This window comes from Otolemur garnettii, unplaced genomic scaffold, assembly GCF_000181295.1.
Source record: "Otolemur garnettii isolate 467f Iridium unplaced genomic scaffold, OtoGar3 scaffold00010, whole genome shotgun sequence".
Lineage (NCBI taxonomy): Eukaryota > Metazoa > Chordata > Mammalia > Primates > Galagidae > Otolemur > Otolemur garnettii.
Window position 1 is genome coordinate 36,245,746 of NW_003852405.1, and position 13,381 is coordinate 36,259,126.

At 44.7% G+C, this 13,381-nt stretch overlaps 1 long non-coding RNA gene across 1 annotated transcript; it reads right to left on the reverse strand.

The window, feature by feature from the left end:
• Window positions 1-11,574: 11,574 nt before the first annotated feature.
• LOC111723293 lies at window positions 11,575-13,097 on the reverse strand. The gene is made up of 3 exons (XR_002771868.1): window positions 13,036-13,097; window positions 12,255-12,303; window positions 11,575-11,674 (listed from the first exon to the last, which is right to left on the reverse strand). It is a non-coding gene; the product is annotated as an uncharacterized LOC111723293 (long non-coding RNA).
• Between the last annotated feature and the right edge of the window lie 284 nt (window positions 13,098-13,381).

The window sequence follows — 13,381 nt, forward strand, 5'->3', positions numbered from 1 at the left end:
CGCTGTGCTCTCTGTGCTCATTGGTCCTTCCCTTTGTGCTCTCTGTGCTCATTGGTCATTCCCGCTGTGCTCTCTGTGCTCATTGGTCCTTCCCTCTGTGCTCTCTTTGCTCACTGGTCAGTTCCAGTTTAATAGCAAGTCCGTGGGGGCTTGTTTTCCATCTTTAGATACTTCACTTAGGATAACGGTGTCCAGATTGTTGCAAAAGGCCTTAATTCACCCTTCTTCGTGGTGAGTAGTACACCACTACTGCAGTCCCAACCCCCAGGCCACAGACGGCACCTGCCCACGGTCTGGTAGAAACAGGGCCACACAGAAGGGGAGTAGTGGGTGAGCAAGTGATGCCTCATCTGTATCTACAGCTTTCCCCATGGCTCGCCCCGCCACCCAAGCTCCAACTCCTGTCAGATTCCTCCCTCCCCACCCCCTGTGCTGTCTTCCATAAAAGTAGTCCCTGGTGCCAAAAAGGTAGGGACCACTACCATATTATACATACATACACCACGTTTTGCTAATCCACTCATGAATTTATGGGCATCCACTTCTTTTCTTTTTCGTAGAGATAGAGTCTTACTTTATCGCCCCCGGTAGAGTGCCCCGGGTCACAGCTCACAGCAACCTCCAACTCCTGGGTTAGGCGATTCTCTTGCCTCAGCCTCCTCAGTAGCTGGGACTACAGGTGCCCACCACAACGCCTGGCTATTTTTTGTTGCAGTTTGGCCGGGGTCGGATTTAGATCCGCTGCCTTCGGTATATAGGACCGGCGCCCTTCTCACTGAGCCACAGGCGCCTCCTCACTTCTTTTCTTAACTGACAAAAATTGTGTATATTTATAGAGTACAACATGTTTTGAAATACGGAATGTATGTATTATAGCATGGATGGATGGAGCTAACTAGCATGTGATCACCTCTCACACCTACTCTCTGCCCCATGAAGGCAGAACAGCGTGTGGGGAGAAACATGCCTGGGTCATCTTTGTAAAATACATCCTGACACAGAAGTGTGTGGCACACATCAGTGCTTTGATCAGAGCCCTGCCCTGCTGGTGGGACTCACCACTGAGTGTGGACAGACAAGAAGCCGCAGGGCACCAGCCTGGACTTTTCCAGCTCCCTTCTGTTGTGAGTAAAGGAGAGTCTTGCTCAGAGCCTTTCCCAGGCAAACACCTGCCTATGAGAAGAGTGTTTACAGAGGACCCTGATCCTGAAGGGGGCCATGGGACACTGAAAGGATCACTTTTGAGACCTCGGCATAAGTTCATGTTGAGTGAAAACACTGAGCTTTTCTAGATCACACTACAAATCTTGAAATGTCATGCCTAAGGTCTTATAATGGACATGAGAGAGAAGAGGGTTTGACGTTTGACAGTTGTAGAAATACATCTCAGCTCTACACTTCCCAGGTAGGTAAGCCTCTGAGAGCCTCAGTCTCTTTATTTACAGAGTGACATAAAAGATACCCTCATAAGGGCTGTTGTGACGATTAAATGGAACAATGTGCCAGGTACTCAAACAATGGTAGGTAATGTTATTAATAAGTACAGCAACTGGGCATGGTGGCTCACACTTGTAATCCTAGCACTTTGGGAGGCCAAGGTGGGAGGATGGCTTGAGCCCAGGAGTTGGAGGTTGCAGAGAGCTATGAGGATGCTATTGCATGCCAGCCCTGACAGCAGAGGGGGTCTCTGTTGGAAAGAAAGAAAGAAAGAAAAGAAAAGAGAGAGGAAGAGAGAGAGAAAGATCACTAGCCCTTGATTCAAGTTACTACCTTTTAGATTCCTTTTGTCCTGGAAATTCATCCTTGAGCTACGTATAGCAAACCCACCTAGATTCTCCGGCGTGGCTTTATGGCATGATCCTAATGAAAATAAGCTCAGAGTGTCATGGCCCAGAAGGCCCCGGACCAGAAGCTGTAGTAAGAGGCCTGGTTTCCACCTGTAAATGTCGAGGGCTGGCAACACACAGTAGGAGTGACTGACATTAGGTAGGTAGGTACGGAGATGTGTTAGGAGTGTTGATTTGATTCTCACCACAGCCCTGTGAGGTGGGCGCCAGGTTATTCCTAATTTTAAAGAGGAAGTGATACCGGAATTTTGCTCTTCAGTAGGTTCTTGGTCTTGGTGATTCGAAGAATGAATCCGTGAACCACAGATCAGTGGTAAGACAGGATTTATTTACAGAAAAGAATGCAGAAGCACCAGAGCTCCTGGCAGAGAGAAAACTCGAGTCAGGAGAGAAAAGTGCTCTCTCCTTTTCTGTCTGTCTATCCGTAGGCTCTTTGTCTATGGGTATAGATAGTCGCATTCTATCTATACCCCTAGACAAAGTAGGGGTTGTTACATTTAGCTACATTTAGCGGGTCTGGGACATGTCTGGCCCTCGGTAGTTACATTTAGCAGGGTAGGTAGTTACATTTAGCATGTCTGGGACATGTCTGGTCCCTGAGTAGCTACATTTAGCGAGGCTAGGTAGTTACATTTAGCCTGTCTGGGACCTCTGTCTGGGACATCTGTCTCGCCCTCGGTAGTTACATTTAGCTACATTTAGCATGTCTAGGACATCTGTCTGGGACATGTCTGGCCCTCGGTAGTTACATTCAGCTACATTTAGCATGTCTGGGACATCTGTCTGGGACATGTCTGGCCCTCGGTAGTTACATTCAGCTACATTTAGCATGTCTGGGACATCTGTCTGGGACATGTCTGGCCCTCGGTAGTTACATTCAGCTACATTTAGGGTGCCTGGGACATTTGTCTGGGACATGTCTGGCTCCTAGGTAGCTACATTTAGCCGGGCTAGGTAGTTGCATTTAGCCTGCCTAGGACATCTGTCTGGGACATGTCTGGCCCTTGGTAGTTACATTTAGCCTGCCTGGGACATCTGTCTGGGACATGTCTGGCCCCTCCAGCGGGGCTTGGTAGTTACATTTAGTGGGTCTGGGACATCTGTCTGGGACATGTCTGGGTTGCAAATGAATGACTACAATCCCTTTCATACCCAGGCCTAGGAAATGGGGACCCCCTGCCCACCCTCCAGCCTGCTGGTTCTGCTGCTTGCTGCAACCACACCAACATTGCCAAGGCAGAGGCAGCTGGTCCACACCCCCCAGCTCCACGAGCTGGCTGGGATGCCATTTGTCCTGTATCAGAAGAAATAGTATTTTTGTGACCATAAGCAATTTGTGCAAAATCACCAAGTGGTAAGTAATGGTCCAGGACCCAAGCTAAGGCCTCTACCAGATCTGTGCTTTCCCCATCCTGACCTGTTGCATATAACCTCAGATCTCAGCCTCTTCTTTGGGGGCTGATTTGGACACTTAAGGCCCTAATATTTCCTACCAAGTCTGGTAGTAGGATGTGGTTGGAGCAGGTCCTAAAACCATCCTGTTTTTAGGCATTGGCTTAACCCCCCTGGAAGGCTGTCTGGTGGGGGGCCGTCCCTCCAGCATGTGGCTGGTGGTTCTCAGCAAGGCCTCTGACATCTAGCATTTTTCCTGGCAGGCAGCCGAGGGGACTGAGTATTTCTCTGTGTTTTTTTTTTTTTTTTTTTTACTTTCATTCTGAACCATTTCCTCTCAAAATAAACAAAAAGGAACTCTGGGGTTTTACTAGAGCCTTTAATAAAGTTGTTTGTGAGGGAAAGTTTGTAGCTAGAGGGGAAGGGAAGGAAAAAAGGTGACTGAGGGGGAGGAGGAAACAGGTCCTGAAAATTGTTCACAAACTGAGTGCCCTAGAGCTAGAAATGCTCTGATTTTTAAAGGCTTCTTGAATTCCTCAAAAGAGAGATATTCTCCAAGTATAAATATGTGGTCAGACACTCTTAGGGAGCCGCAGAGAATTCCTAAAGTTACTGTTTGTTTGTGTTGTGTCCCCAACTTTTCGGCAAACATTTACAATGGCCTTCTTTGTCCTAATGTTAAATTTCCACTGCTGAAAAGAGACAGGATTGGCTAAAGTTTGGATCCTGACTTTCTCTTCCCTCTTTTACTCGTCTGGAAAAGGTGCTGATAGTTTGCAAACCACTGCATGATTGCTTGGTACTAGTGCCCATCAAGGGGAAAACCCTTTTCCTTTTTTTTTTTTTTTTTTAAAAAATTATTTATAATTTCTCCACTTTCAAAGGAACTTTTTTTTGAGACAAATTCTTACTCCATCACCCAGGCTAGAGAGCACTGGCATGATCATAGCTCACTGCAACCTCCAACTCCTGGGCTCAAGTGGTGATCCTCCTGCCTCAGCCTCCCAAGTAGCTAGGTATATAGGCACACACCTGCTGTGCCCAGCTCTCCTCCTTATTTATTTATTTTGGCCAGGGCCGGGTTTATTTATTTATTCTTCCATCACTCTGAAAAAAATTACTTTTAATGTACTTTAGTAATACATAAAAAATTACATTTAATGTACTTTAATACATTAGTCTATTGTAACATATCTGAAATCACTCTGAAAAAAATTACTTTTAATGTATTTAGTAGTACATAAAAAATTACTTTTAATGTACTTTAGCACATTAGTCTATTGTAACATATCTGAAATCATATATACTTACATAATTGTTCTTGTAACTGATAACACAAGCATTTCCCATGTTGCTACAATCCCTTAATAGCAGTAATTTTACTAATTTTATTGGCTAAGTGGGTGCCTAACAGAAGAGTCTTGATGTGAAGAAGTGCCGAGGTACAGAGGACACGGTCAGTCATCCAGGATCACGTTGTCTGTGGCTCCAGCACAGGGAGCTTCAGGACTCACATAGATTACTCTGGAACAGTCCTTTTCCTACTGCAGAGTTCCCTTGTCTTCCCCCACAGAGATTTAGGCCACGAGACACCAAATCCTTGACTCTGATTCTTCTCCCAAATCCCAGGGCAAGATAACAGAGGCTGAACGTGGTTCTGGTAATCAGGCTCTGTTTCTTCAGTCTCCGGGTGCATGGGCAGTGAGTAGGTGATTGTGTTCTCGACCTCAACTCTGGCAGCCGTCTCAGCATCAGTTACATTGGCTCTCCTCAAAGCAAACCGGGCAGCTTGGGGGATCTGAGATACTGGGAAAGTGGGGGTATTGTATGTCAGAGTGAAGTGGTCTAGGTATTTTCTGGCCACAGACTTCAGGGAAGGAAGATGGAGGGTCATTTCTACAATGTCCAAATGTAGGACATCTAGATAAAACTGTAAAGACTCTAGTCTTCCGTGGCATCAGAGAGAGTGAGTAAAAGTGAGTTTCTCAGAGAGAAATCGGAGAAGAAAGGAAGGAAGGGACGTATAGAGGGAGAGAGGGAGGAAGAAAAGAAGGGAGAAAAAGGAGGGAAGGAGGGAGGAAAGAAATAGAGAGAGAGGGGAAGGAAAGAAGGAAGGATGGGGGCCGGGTTTGAACCTGGCACCTCCAGTTTATGGGGCCAGCACCCTACTCCTTTGAGACCCTGGCGCTGCCCTTCTCCTTATTTTTTGAGCACTTAATTATGTAACAGACAAAATGGCCTGAAAGGGTAAAAGGCCAAAAGGGCAAAAATGTTTTTTGTCTCTTCAAAATCTTCTTATCCTTTTTGAGAACTAAAAACTCCATCTATGCCTCAGGCCAGAGGGGCAGAAGGGGCAGGTGGTGGCCTTCATTCCTTCTGCCACAGGAGTGGCATGAATCTGGGTGGAGCCCCAGAAGTCACAAGATTGTCTTAGCAGAAGACAGAACCATCTCCTTTAAAAGCTCTTTACTTCTGCTCAGAAGAAGGATGCTGGTACTTTGAGACAGGAGTCCGATGGCCTCCTCATTTGCCAGCAAAATAAAAAACTTCTCTTTCCTTCTCAAACCACTTCTCGTTTTCCTGACATAGCCTCAGGGATGAGTGCAGGGCTTTTGGTAACAGTAACATGCCTACTCTGTTTTAAGTGGTGTATGTGTGTTAACTCATTGAATCTTCACAGTCCTGAGTGATCTCTAATAATTGTATCCCTATTTGAGGCTTACAGACAGAGGTTAATAAATGTGTCCTGGGCCACCTGGCTATGAGGTGGGTGGTGGAGGGGAGTGGGTGGTTTATTCCATGGCAGCCTGGTAGAGACAAGTTCACACAGCAGCCCCAGATCTAAACCAGGCTCAGCCACCATCTAGAATGACCACCCAACTCCCAATTTCAACTCGTCCCAATAAAATGTATGACATTATTCCTAAGAGGAATGGAGTTTCTAACGCATCTTTTTTTTTTTTTTTTTTGCAGTTGTCATTGCTGTTTTAGCTGGTCGGGGCCGGGTTCAAACCCGCCACCCTCCGTATATAGGGCCAGCACCCCACCCACTGAGCCACAAGCACTGCCCTAATGCATCTTTCATTTTCACTTTAAATAGGCCCAGGGCTTCTATTGCTGTCAAAGCTGGGAAAGATTCCCTGTCGTCCCTCCCTCACCTCCCAAGCACTCACAGATGCACAAGCAGCGTGGCACAGTGTTAGGTGGGCAGATGCTGCAACCAGCTGCTCTGTTGGAGCCGTGGCTTTGCCAATTACTTGGTCAAGGTCATACAGCTTGTCAGCTACCTATCTGTGCCTCAGATCCCACATGCATGGGATGTGGTAGAGGCTCCAGTCAAGTGGGGAAGTTAGAACTAAATCATGAGAGTAGCAGCTATCAGTTTAGCTCTAGGGCTCTCTGTTCTTACCCTGCTGGTCAATCTGGGAGGATTATTTCATTGAAATTTACTTTAGTCTTTGGTATTTTAAATACATTCATTTAAAAAATAAAATAGGGGTGGCACCTGTGGCTCAAGGAGTAGGGCGCTGGTCCCATATACCAGGGGTGGTGGGTTCAAGCCTGGCCCGGCCAAAACCTCAAAAAGGGGAAAAAAATAATAATAAAATAAAATAAAATAAAAGGGGCTGGGCGCCTGTGGCTCAAGCAGCTAAGGCGCCAGCCACATACACCTGAGCTAGCAGGTTCGAATCCAGCCCAGGCCTGCCAAACAACAATGATGGCTGCAACCAAAGAATAGCCGGGCGTTGTGGTGGGCGCCTGTGGTCCCAGCTACTTGGGAGGCTGAGGCAGGAGAATCGCTTGAGCCCAGGAGTTTGAGGTTGCTGTGAGCTGTGACATCACAGCACTCTACTGAGGGTGACAGCTTAAGGCTCTGTCTCAAAATAAATAAATAAACAAATAAATGAAAGCAAAGTTGAACAAAAATGTATAAATAAAAATAAAAGGATTTTTTAGGTAAAATTTGGATTCAGTCAAATGGCCCCACTTAAGGACATGGAAGGCCACATATGACCTTAAGGCTGCAGGTTCCCACCCCCTGGCCTAGCACATAGTAAGCATTCAGTCTGTGATAATTATGAGCATTCTGGGGTTAGAAAATTATCATTATTATTATTTTGTGAGAGAGTCTCACCATGTTGCCCTCGGTACCGTGCGGTGGCATCACAGTTCACAGCAACCTCAAACTCTTGGGCTCAAGCAATTCTCTTGCCTTAGCTTCGCAAGTAGCTGGGACTACAGGTGTCTGCCACAACACCTAGCTATTTTTTTATTGTTGTCGTTGCAGTTGTCATTGTTGTTTAGCAGGCACCAGGCTGGGTTTGAACCCACCAGCCCTGGTGCATGTGGCTGGCACCCTAATCACTGAGCTACGGGTGTCAGGCCAGGTTAGAAAATTAGACATGGTCAGAAGTTCACGTCAAACAATAGTGGTCCTTACTCTTTTGAATGTCTTAGATACATTTCTTTATTTAAAAAAAAGGTTATAATTCACGGACCATACAATTCCCCCATCTGAAGTTTACAACTCAATTATTTTTTAAGATATCCGTAGAGTTGCGCAACCATCACTACAATCTACTTTTAGAATGTTTTCATCAACCCTAAAAGTAACTCCATACTCTTTAGCACCACTGGCCCTTCTTCTCTCCGCCCTCTGCAGCCCCAGGCAGCCCCTGATCTACTTTCTGTCTTAGGAGATTTGCTCTTAGATGCTCTGATGACCTGATGAAAGGAACTTCTACTCTGGAAATAGCCACGAATTATGCATGCAATTTCTAGGAAGTCAGAGACTCCAGATAGAAATGTACAAAGGGAAGCCCTTAATAAACTCAAACCTAGGTTCTTACCAAGTCGAATTTAAGGGGTGAAACTCCCAGGGGCGGTGATGGGGGGAACAGCCGGCGAGGGGGGGAGGGCAGGACCTTGCAGCCCCCATTCCTGTATCTCTGACTCATCTGAGATCTCTGTGCTCCCACACAGTTACTACAAATTTCTACAGATAATCTCCACCATGACTGTCAGGTCCCCCACCCCCAAACTCCATCTTTCACCATTTGTTTCCTCTAGAAGGAGCGGAAACCTAAGAGATTCCAGCCAGCAATCAATGAAGAGCAGTATCACAGAAGATTAGGTTACAGCTACTGAGATAACGGCACTGCTTATTAGGTGCTTACTGTGGCTGAGCACTGTGCTTATAATTCTCTCTTTCAAATTGTGGTTCCAGGGACACCACCTGAATATATTTTGTCTCTGCGCAGCGCCTGGTAAACAGTATAGTAGCATTGTAAAGAAGGCTTTGCAGCCATTTTTGTTTGGTATTATTGCTCTAATCCACTTTGCAGAAGACAAAAACAGAGTATGGAAAGGGAACTTACATTTTAGAGGATACAAAAAAAGCAATATATGGCTAGGCAAGGTGGCTCACTCCTTTAGTTCCGCGTTTTAAGAGGCTGAGGCAGGAGGATTGCTTGAAGCCAGAGTTTGAGACCAGTTTGTGCAACATAGTGAAACTCCTGTCTCTATTAAGAAAAAAAAAAAGAAAGAAAGAAAGAAAAAAAAATAGAAAAATTAGCCCAGCAGGTACTTGGGAAGCTGAGATAGGAGGATTGCTTGAGCCCAGGAGTTTGAGGTTGCAGTGAGCTATAGTGATACCACTGTACTCCAGCTCTGGTGACAAGCAAAAATCCTGTCTCAATAAAAATAAAATGGATATATTGGACGTCATCACAAATCACATCTAATTAAAAACTTTTATGCTCCAAAGGATACCATCAAGAAAGTGTAAAGTCAACCCACAGGATAAGTTAAATATCTGCAATCCATATATCTTATAAAAGACTTGTATCTAGGATATATGAAGAATCTTACAATACAATAATAAAAAAGATACACATACCAGTTTAAAAAAAAGAAGGGACATGAATAAACATTTCTCCAAAGAAGATGTAAACACATGAAAAGCTGCTTCATAGCCATTAGGGGAATGCAGCCAAAAACCTCAAAGAGAACCACTTCACACCCAGTGGAACAGGTGTAATCAAAAACCAGGGAGTGACAAACATTGGTGGGCTTGTCAAATGGTACCATCTTCTGGGAGTATAGCCTGGCAGTTCCTCAAAACGTTAAACACAGAGTTACCATACAACCCAGCAGTTCTCTAACTAGACATTACGTTCAGGACAGTTGAAGACACACATCCCCACAGACCCTGACAGCATTATTCAGAAGAGCCAAAAAATGGAAGCAACCCAAATGTTCTTCAACTGCTGAATGGATAAATAAAATCCATTCTATCCAGACAATGAAATGTTATTCAGTCTTAAAAAGGAATGAAATATGATGTGTGCAACCACATGCATGGACCCGGTAAATGTTATGATTAAGTAAGAGAATCCAGTCACAAATAACCACACATTGTATGATTGTTTACATGAAATGTCCAGAATAGGCAAATTTATGCGACGGTGGCTGCCTGGGGCTTCGGGTAGAAAGAATGAAGAATGGCTACTAATAGGTTTAGGTTTCTTTGGGGTGTGGTAAAAATGTTTTAAAATTAGATAGTGGTGATGGTTGCACAACTCAGTGAATATACTAAAAATCATCAACTAGTACCCATTAGGTGGGTGATTTATATGGCATATGAATATCTTTTATTTATTTATTTATTTTTTTTTTTTAGACAGAGCCTCAAGCTGTCCCCCTGGGTAGAGTGCCATGGCATCACAGATCACAGCAACCTCCAACTCCTGGGCTCAAGCAAGTCTCCTGCCTCAGCCTCCCAAGTAGCTGGGACCACAGGTGCCCACCACAACGCCTGGCTATTTTTTGGTTGCAGCCGCCACTGTTGTTTGGTGGGTCCTGGCTGGATTCGAACCTGCCACCTTAGGTGTATGTGGCTGGCGCCTTAGCCACTTGAGCCACGGGCACTGAGCCGGCATATGAATATCTTAATGAAGCTGTTTCTCTATGTGTGTTTGTTTTTTTAACAAGCATAACGTAGAAAAAAGTAAGGGAAGTTTAAAATCCAAGAGGCTCAACCTTCAAAGTAAGTTTGAAGTGACAGAATACAGAGCAGTGTTTCTATTTTCGGCTTTGATACTCTGACTTCAGTGAGAGCCTAGACTGGCAACACCACAAGAACCACCCTTATGGGTTTGCTTTAAAATGCACTGTGCACTGAGCACACTGAAGATGAGCGTCTGGTTCATGTTCATGTGTATACAGCCTCCAGTGTCCCCAGAGGGTACATACGGTGTAAGCATAAAAGACGTTTTCTACCATGTTCCTCCCAAGTACAACATCTGGGTGCCCAGACTATGAGATCAGACTGCCAGGACTCTTTTGGTCAGTGTGAACTGGGAGAGGCACTAAACCCCAGGTTTCCAATCTGTAAAGGTGTGTGTGTGTGTGGGGGGGTGATAGGAATACTATTTACTTTATGTTATTCTGAAAATTAAAAGGAAATAATGCATGTAAGGTACTTAGCCCAGTGTCTAGCTCACAGTAAATGATCAAATTGTAGTACAGCAGTTATTATTTATAGCAACAGTTAGTGACAGGGAATCGAGATTATTAAAAAATGGCTGAAATCAAGGTTGTAATGTGGCTGAGAACTGAGAACCATATTGGCGTCCTAACAGCGAATGAGGGCTGGGAGCAGGTACAATATTATGTTTCTCAGTTTTGTTAACATTAGGTAACTATATTGGATATGGACTCATGGCATTTGGACAGTTTTCAACATCCATTTCTAGAGAACTCTTTAGAGAGGCTTGCTATAGATAAGACTGTGAAGTGGCATGGGTTACTTTTCAGAGAACAAGACGTGATTCAAGTATTGCTACACAGAGCTGGTATTTTAGGCCATGTTCCTAATCAGTGGTATCTTATGACAGACAGATGACTTTACAAATCATGTCTTTAATTTGAATAAAAGAGTCTCTGGGCAATCTCCTTTCCTCTTTTCTCCTCCTGTGATGTTTATTCCAGTCAATATTTTCCTATTGAGAGTAGCAGGAACTCTATAAAGTATTTTAATATTAAGAAATTGACATTTTAACTTCTTAGGATAAAGGAAACATTAGTGAAAATAATAAATTATAAAATAATGATTGAGATGTGAGAGATTTACCATCTTGAGCTTTATTTGCATTCTTTAAAAATGGATTTAAAACTCTCCTGAATTAACCGAAGTTCTACAAGAGAAAAAAGAGGGAGAAGGAAATTGGAAGGGTTTACAAGACCCTCCCTTTTCCTCCAAATGTTTATGCATAACATTTTTATGGTATCATAATAGGTAAATTCTCTGAGGAGCATAAGTGAACCTCATAAACTCAGAGCCAGGCAATTCCCCTATGTGTAGCTTCTTTTTAAATACTCCTCTTGTAATGATGCTTGGCAGTCATGAAGATCTCTTTGAGGAAACCAGAGCTCTGCAATGCCAGAGAAAAATGATTAAGGACAGGCCTGTCCAGTGGTTACATTATTTAGCCACTTTGTGCTTCCTTTTCCTCACCTTAAAGCAGGAATAATAGTATCTTTCTCATAGAGTTGATGAGGGAGGATTCAGTGAGGTCACACATGGCAAGTACACCCAACACAGAATGAAATACCAAGTTTTAGCTATTAATATGTTGTTGTTGTAGGGGTTGAAGAAAGGTAAAAAGAGCGTTAGCTGATGTTTGGAACATGCAGATATTCACAGCCCTTGGCAAAGAAAAGGGGTTTGTTAAAGTATGGAGTTCTTCCAAATTGCACTTGAGCTATTTTCAAAGAGTGTGGTCAAAAGCCCTTTGTCTTGATAGGAGCCATAGGGAGTCAAAGCCCAAGAAAGAGAAGGTGAGATAAGGGTTTGTGTGGAAGTAGAAAGGAGAGGGATTGAGGCAACCAGAAAATAAGTGACTTTGAGGACTGGGGTAGGATTGGGAAACAAGAAAACCTGGATTAAAGTGCTGGCTGCGACTCTCACAGCGGAGTTAGAAGACTGTGTCAGTGCCTGGCATTAGAACTTACAGAGGGAAGAACTTGGTAAATCTTGACGCCTCTTAAATGGTTTCATCATCTGTGAAAAGAGTGTAATTATTTACCTAACAAGATGTTGTTGAGATTAAGGTCATGCATAATATTTGCTGCATAAGAGGTGCATTTTCAATGTTATCTTGCATTGAGGGAAAAGGTTTTTAAAATTCTATTTAAACATGATGTTACCAAATGTGTTTCAATATGCATTGACACCAGAGTGCTTTAATGAATATTCTCAACTAGAATCAATGCTTTTAATCATTACTAAATTAAATCGCTGGCATATTTTCCTCCTCTCACTGCATCTCCCAGCACACATACACTTAAAACGCTCTAAAAATGTTATTTCTTGGGCTCATTTCACAAATAACAAATACTACAGCCATCTAACTTAAGCCTGGCTTTCCCGACACGAATGGACAATTAACTGAAACGATTTTACAAAGTGTCTCTACAAGAAGGGCTTTCTGGAGGCCGGACCAGTGTCCAGTGCTGCGCTGTCAGGAGCTAAGAACTCTTAAAGCACCCAGAACAAGCCAGCAAGAAAGCCCGGGAAAGGCGCGCGACAGCCCCATGTGACTGTGCGACTTGTCTTTCTGACTAGTTCGTGTCCCTGAGAAAGGAAGCGCACGCCGCCTCCCATTCACAGAAGAGCCTCGATCCATAACAGAGGGCGAAAGAGGGGTTCTCCAGCCACTGGGCAGCTAGGGACCTGGCACAGACCGGGTGCTGCCCACCTCGGCGACACCTCCACCCCCGGAAGTTTGCGCACCTCCAGATGGAAGCGCTGGGAGTCACCTTGACCCTTGCGGAGAGGTGGCGAAAGTTAGCCCTGTGCCGGAGGCGGGGTGAGCGAAAGCAAACACAGAACACTTTCGCGAACAAAATATGCCACAGCGTTTTCCGGGTTTCAGGTTACCGAAGACCCGGCGTGTGTATGGGCAGCCAGAGCAGGTGGCGGGGCTCCGCCCACCACCACGCTTCCCCTACTTCGGCACGCACGCTTCGCTCCCTCCGTGAGGTCCCGCCTCCTAGGCGAGCGCGAAGAGCTCCTGCGCGATGCATTCTGGGAGTTGTAGTCCCGTTGCGGGCACCCACCTCAGGAGAAATCCCTCTGG